We start from the raw sequence: 7,935 nt of genomic DNA, 5'->3' as shown, positions 1-7,935 counted from the left end.
GTTTTTCTACTAGTGGTAACGGACTATGTCCCTTATAGGGGATGTTAAGATGACACTGGCCCCTAATCCGGCTAAGATTTTGGAATCGTCGAAGTAAATCACCCAGCTGGATTATGTGCCGTACTCTTTAGAGAGTTCGGCTTCTGTCCATTCGGTGACGAAATCGGCAAACACATTTTGATGGTAGCAGCTTGATGGCCCATTTTGCAATGCGGCCGGTGGCGTCTCGATTGTTTAGAATATCGTTGAGTGGTACCTCGGAGGCCACCGTGATCGAGCACTCTTGAAAGTAGTGTCGCAGCTTCCGAGATGCCATGAAAACCGCGTATGCTATCTTTTGATAGTGCGGGTATCGGGATTTACATGGTTTGACAACTGCCGATACATAGTATACGTGTTTTTGGAGTGGTAATATGTCCCTCTTCCTCTCTTTCGATGACGAGTACCGTCCTCACCACCTGGTGAGTTGCAGATATATACAATAGCATAAGTTCGCCGATGTTAGGTGCATCAAGGATTGGGTTGCTTGCTAGCAGAATTTTTATTTCTTCCAACCAAGTCGTTGCCGTGTCCGTCCACTTAAAGTGGTCAGTACATTGGAGCAGGCGATATAGCAGCAGCACCTTTTCTCCCAATCTGGAGATAAAGCGGCTCAAAGCTGCCATGTATCAAGCTAGTATTTGGGCCTGTTTTAGGTCTGTTGGTATCACCAACTGTGACAAGGCTCGGATTTTGGCTGGGTTTGCTTTGATTCCCCTATTGAAAACGATGAACCCGAGCAACTTTCCGGTCAAAACGCCGAAAATGCATTTTTCGGATTGAGCCGTATGTCATATGTTCAGAGGTTGTCGAATGTGAGACATGAGTCGTCCACCAATGATTCGACATGTTTGGTTTTCATGACTACATCATCTACATATGCCTCCACCATCTTGCCAATTTGTTTTTCTATGCATGTTTCAATCATGCGTTGGTAGGTGGCACCGGCATTCTTATGTCCGAAAGGCATAGTGTTAAAGCAGAAAGGCCCATACGGAGTGATAAATGCCTTGTGGCCTGATCGGATTCCTTCATCTTAATCTGATGGTATCGGGAGTATGCATCAAGGAAACACACCGAATCGTTTCCTGCAATTACATCAATGATTTGGTCAATGCGGGGCAGTGGGAAGGGGTCCTTAGGGCAAGCTTTGTTAATGTCTTTAAAATCGACAGAAAGGCGCCAAGATTTGTCCTTCTTTGGTACCATCACCAGATTTGCTAGCCAATTCGGGTGTTTTATGTCTCGAATAAACCCGGCATCTAGTAGTTTGGCTAGCTTCTCCCCCATAGCTTGCTGCTTGCATTCAGAAAATCACCGTAGTGCTTGCTTGACTGGCTTGAACCCCTTTATTATGTTGAGGTTGTGTTCGGCCAGTCTGTGTGGGATCCTTGGCATATTCGAAGGGAGCCAGGCAAAAATGTCCCAATTCTCGCGCAAGAATGCTTTGAGTGCAGCGTCGATCGTCGGATCGAGCTGTGCTCCAATAGCTGTTGTTTTATTAGGATCCGTCGGGTGAACATGTAATTTGACTATTTCGTCTGCTGGCTTGAAAGAAGTGGATTTTGACCTTTTGTCAAGTATTATGTCATCTCTATCTACTATGGAGCGTAGGGCGGTGAGCTCCTCGGCGGCACGGGCCTCGGGTAATGCCTCGAGGGCCAGGGATGTGGTTTTGTTTTCGGCGCAGAGTGCTATGTCCGGATCACTGGCGATAGTGATAACTCCGCTGGGCCCACCCATTTTGAGCTTCATATACCCATAATGAGGTATATCTTGAAAGCGTGTGAATGCATCTCGCCCTAACAGGGCATGATATACGCTGTTGAAAGGTCCCACCTGGAAGATTAACTCTTTAGACTTGTAGTTCTCGGGCGCGTGAAATACCACATCAAGTTTTATTTTTCCCGGACACCGTGCTTCTCGGCTAGGGATAATACCTCGAAAGGTTGTGTTGCTCTGCTTGATGAGGCTTTTGTCTATTAGCATTTTGTTGAGCGTGTCCTCATAGATGAGGTTTAGTCAGCTGCCCCCGTCCATGAGCACTTTGGTAAGTCGAAAGCCATCCACAATTGGATTTAGAACCAAGGCGGCTGGTGCTCGGACTGATTGGGCCAGTGGTTTGTCAGTGGCATTGAAAGTTATCGCCATGTCGTTCCAAGGGTTTATTGCGGCTAATTGGTTAACTTCGGTGAGGTCGCGGAGCGCCTTTTACACAGATTATTTGAAGAAAAGGTCTCATAGACTGTAAATACATTGATATCATTACCCTCAAAGGAGTACCTCGCTGGGGTAGGGTTGGTGAGGATGGCCTCACCGCTTTTAGCCACCTACCAAAGTATCCAACATGCCCGAAGGCTATGTGTTGGTTCTGAATTCAGCGTCATATGTATCTGGCAAGGACTGTGAAGCCATTCATCAAGGACAGTCTTATGTCCCGTTAAGGGCTTACTTTTCTTGTCCGTGAAGTGATGATCAAGTGCCCCATGAGGGTGCATCCTTTTTGCCCGGCCGATGGGTGGCTTAAAGGCCGGTGGTTCCCATCGAGCTGTCTGTGCTTTCCAGGCACTTTCCAATGCGCCGTACTTCTGTACTATGTGTGCCAAATCTGCTAAGTGCAGTATGCGGTGTGGGTTGAGGGCATTGAGGATCCCTTCATCCGTATAGTTGCAGCAAAAAACTGATACCACAACATCGTCGCAGCAATCCTTAATTTTGTTTTTAATGAGTAAGAATCTAGCCCAAAAGTGATGTACTATTTCCTGAGGTTGCTGCCGTATATACATTAGATCACATATGTACAGGGGACCGGAGCTGCTTGGGGAGTATTGGTTGTTGTGGGTGGGCGGGTTTAAATCCGAAACCTGACCCACTGTGGAATCCGAGTTTTGAAAAAATTATGAGGTCACTAGCCTAGGATCCGGAGTGTCCTTAGGCTCAACGCCTCATTCTATGTTCGGAGGACAGATGGTCTCTTCTCAAGGATGGATGTCCGGCTCGTAGGGCCCGGAGATCCGACCACAGTTTGTTTTTAGCATAGGAGGAATGATATCCTCGACTTGGTCTTCCATGATGGTCACTAGGTGGGTGACAGGTGGGGACATGATTTCCCTCTGATCGGGTTTAAGCCCAATCAGATCATAATCTGTTGAGACCCGTAGGGCAGCAATGCGATCTAGCATTTCATTTAAGGACGAGATATCTGCTGGATCCATCTTATCGACGCTTTCGGGGTTCATGCAGAGATGGGTTTTGACGGTCCGGGAGACCGTTTAGGCACGATAGCCGGGAGGGCACCCATGGTGAAACCTGGAGGATCTGCCGAGGAACTAGGGCCCTTCCAGAGGTGATCTCGTTGCTGACGACAAGGCGAGCCATCGATCCTTCTATTGACAACACAGATGAACTCTCAACGAAAGCACCAAGATGGGTGAGTCCTGTACTAGGGGGTTCCCGGTCGTCCGGGCTATGTGATATGGGCCGGACTGATGGGTCAAGAAGATACAAGATCGTAGGGCCTTCCCGCATGTCCGGATGTGACTCTCCTTTATGTGGATGGCAAGCTTGGCATTGGGATGTGAAGATTCCTTTCTTTGTAAAACGACTCTGTACAACCCTTGGTCCCTCCAATGTCTATATAAACCGGAGGGTTTAGTCCGTAGAGACAATCAGAATTCATACAGGCTAGACATCTAGGATTTAGCCATTATGATATCGAGGTAGATCAACTCTTGTAACCCATATACTCATCAAAGTCAATCAGGTAGGAAGTAGGGTATTACCTCCATCAAGAGGGCCCGAACCTCGGTAAACATCGTGTCCCCTACCTCCTATTACCTTCGATACTCAGACGCACAGTTCGGGACCCTGAAAGTGCAACTATCCCTAGGTGGTTTTGGTAATTCATAACAACATATAGCTCATTGAGCTAATACTATTCCAAGATAATTATTTCAGGAAAGCTCAATGATTGGCATGGCATGGATGTGAAAGTGGAGCCCTCAAGATGCTAAGGACAATGGATTGGCTCAAGCTCAAAAGCTCAAGACTCTTCATTTTATATTTTAGTGATCCAAGATCACATTGAGTCCATAGGAAAAGCCAATACTATTAAGGAGGGATGAGGTGTTGCTTAATGAGCCTCTTGCTTCATGTGCTTAGTGATACGCTCCAAAACCCGCAACTACTTTCCCATATCCACATATGACCAAAACTCTAAGCCAAACTCGGTCCTACCGATTCTTCCTATCCGGCGCCACCAAGTTTCACTTGTCATTAGCCACTGCCAAACCCTAGCAATTCGGTTCTACCGATAAGGATCTCGGTCCCACCGAGATGGGGTTGCAAACTCTCTGTTTCCCTTTCGTACCTTTTCGGTCCCACCGAAAGAGCGAATCGGTCCCACCGAGATTGCAATGTAAACTCAGTGTTTCCCCTTTGTAACTTTTCGGTCTCACCGAGTTTCACTCGGTCTCACCGAAAGAGCAAATCGGTCCCACCGAGTTTGCCTGACCAACTCTCTGGTTAGCTAATTACCAAATTCGGTCTCATCGAGTTTGTGTAATTGGTCTCACCGAGATTACGTTATGCCCAAACCCTAACCGAATCGGTCCTACCGAGTTGCATGTCAGTCCCACCGAAATTCCTAACGGTCACTAGATTTACTATTTCGGTCAGACCGAGTTTTCTGATTCGGTCCCACCGAGATTGGTAAATTGTGTGTAAAAGTTGGATTTTGTGTGGAGGCTATATATACCCCTCCACCTCTTTCTCATTCAGTGACAGAGAGCCATCAGAACACACACATCATTCCAACTCATTTGTTCTGAGAGAGAACCACCTACTCATGTGTTGAGACCAAGACATTCCATTCCTACCATATGAATCTTGATCTCTAGCATTCCCAAGTTGCTTTCCACTCAAATCTTCTTTCCACCAAATCCAAATCCTATGAGAGAGAGTTGAGTGTTGGGGAGACTATCATTTGAAGCACAAGAGCAAGGAGTTCATTACCTACACACCATTTGTTACTTCTTGGAGAGTGGTGTCTCCTAGATTGGCTAGGTGTCACTTGGGAGCCTCCGACAAGATTGTGGAGTTGAACCAAGGAGTTTGTAAGGGCAAGGAGATCGCCTACTTCGTGAAGATCTACCGCTAGTGAGGCAAGTCCTTCGTGGGCGATGGCCATGGTGGGATAGACAAGGTTGCTTCTTCGTGGACCCTTTGTGGGTGGTTGCTTCTTCGTGGACCCTTCGTGGGTGGAGCCCTTCGTGGACTCGCGCAACCATTGCCCTTGGGTGGAGCCCTGTGTGGACTCGCGCAACCGTTACCCTTCGTGGGTTGAAGTCTCCATCAACGTGGATGTAGGATAGCACCACCTATCCGAACCACGGGAAAAACATCCGTGTCTCCAATAGCGTTTGAACTCTCCAAACCCTTCCCTTTACATTCTCGCAAGTTGCATGCTTTACTTTCCACTGCCCATAAACTCTTTGCATGCTTGCTTGAATTGTGTGATGATTGCTTGACTTGTCCTAGAATAGCTAAAATCTGCCAAGAACAAAAATTGGGAAAAGGTTAAGTTTTTATTTGGTCAAGTAGTCTAATCACCCCCCTCTAGACATACTTTCGATCCTACAAGTGGTATCAGAGCTTTGGTCTCCATTTGCTAGATCTCCATAGCTTTTGGTTGTCATAGCCTTGGTTTCACAACCTAGGAGAGTATGGCGTCTAGCGAGGGAAATTATCACCGTAGAGGTCCTTACTTTGATGGTACTAATTTTGCTAGTTGGAAGCATAAAATGAAAATGCATATTCTTGGACATAACCCCGCTGTTTGGGCTATTGTGTGAGTTGGTTTGCAAGGTGACTTCTTTGATGGGAGAGAACCAAACCGTGAAGCTACCGCGGATGAGTTGAAGATGTTGCAATACAATGCTCAAGCTTGTGATATTCTCTTCAACGGATTGTGCCCCGAAGAATTCAACAAAATCAGCCGCCTTGAGAATGCAAAGGAAATTTGGGACACTTTGATTGATATGCACGAAGGTACCGACTCCGTCAAGGAATCCAAGCTGGATGTGCTTCAAAGCCAACTTGACAAGTTCAAGATGAAGGATGGTGAAGGTGTCGCTGAAAAGTACTCTAGGCTTGCTCTCATCACAAATGAGATTGTCGGCTTAGGAAGTGAAGAGATGACCGATAAATTCATCATCAAGAAGATCCTAAGAGCCTTGGATGGAAAATATGATACCGTGTGCACATTGATCCAAATGATGCCCAATTACAAAGATCTCAAGCCAACGGAGGTGATTGGAAGAATTGTTGCTCATGAGATGTCACTTAAGGATAAAGAGGAACTTCACAACAAATCAAGTGGTGCCTATAAAGCCTCATGTGAAGCCCCTACATCATCAAGTGAGAAACAAGACTTCAATGAAGAACTGAGCTTAATGGTGAAGAACTTCAACAAGTTCTACAAGAGTAGAAGCAAAGATAGAAGCTCCAAATCAAGGTCCTACAATGACAAAAGATCTTCTAGTCGAGAGCGAAACTGTTACAATTGTGGAAGACCCGGACACTATTCCAATGAGTGTACAGCTCCCTACAAGAGAAGAGAAGATTCTCCAAAAAGAAGATGCAAAGGATCACCACCAAGAGAGAGAAGGAGTAGAGATGATCGTTTACTCTTATCCACTTACATGCCTCAAGTCAAGTCTAACAAGAAAGATTCGTCCTCTAGTTGTAACAATGATCATGCTAAATTCAATATTGTTGCTTCTAGTAGTTCTCTTGATTCCACTAATGATTCTCTTAGCCAAGTTACACTTGAGCAAGAAAATAGCTTCTTGAAGGGAATTATAGAGAAAGGAGTGTACAAAAGCCTTGCCGGGAGTAAGCAATTCGAGGAAATTGTGCGCAAGCAAGGACTGCACCGGAAGAATCAAGGTGTTGGTTTTGAACGAAAGTTCAATGCCAATGGAGTTGAATGGGAAGAAGATCAATACCCCAAGACAAAGTTTGTCCCTCAACAAGAGAAGTATACTTCTTTCAAGGGGACACAAGCTCAAGATGATCTTCCACCACAAGACTACGAGCAAAAAGGCAAGGACAAGCTTCAAGAGGAAATTGATGCATTTGAAGAAGCTCCTAAGACCTTAGTCAAGTGGATTCCCAAGACTTCTTCAAGTTCCACTTCATCAAGTACGACTACAACTCCAAGGATTCCCATCAAGATGATGTGGATCCAAAAGAAGAAGAACTAGAGAGTTCTTGAGGGTGACTCCGCCAACATACTTCACTCTTATCATTTTGGCAAGAACAAGTGCAATCAACTTCCACATCTTGCACTAGTTCAAGGAGTCACAAACCCTCTTGTTGGTAAGACAAGGGACAAGGTAAACTAAAAGCTTTCATGGACATCATCTTTTGTGTGCATCACTCTATGTCTATGGATATCCTTGCTTGTTCCTTGTGGGACTAACCCATGTAGGTATTGAAAGTGCAATTCACTCAAATGGATAGCTCCAAGAGATCTACATCAACGTTGAGCATCCACATCTTCAATATCTACATGAAGTCATCATCGACAAAACCCAAGGTTAGTTCATCCCTCTTAGGGGGGATATCACATCTAGGGGGAGCTTTATTCTAAGACTTGAGCTAAAGCAACTCTAAAGATGTGAACAAAACAATGCTTTATGTAAAAGTGGTAACCCCACTTGAGCTTAAACGATGAGTATGACCTACGATCAAGTGTTCACTTGACTCCTAAGTCAATATACTCATATATAGATGACCTAGTCATCGCAAATTGCTTGATAGATGCTAGAATTGGTTGTGCATGCCTTGCCACATATTTCATTTGCCATCTTATTGTGTGAGCATGCTGATTGC

The sequence above is a fragment of the Triticum urartu genome, chromosome 6 (genome assembly GCF_003073215.2).
Source record: "Triticum urartu cultivar G1812 chromosome 6, Tu2.1, whole genome shotgun sequence".
NCBI classification, from domain to species: domain Eukaryota; kingdom Viridiplantae; phylum Streptophyta; class Magnoliopsida; order Poales; family Poaceae; genus Triticum; species Triticum urartu.
Note: the sequence above shows the minus strand (reverse complement) of the source record.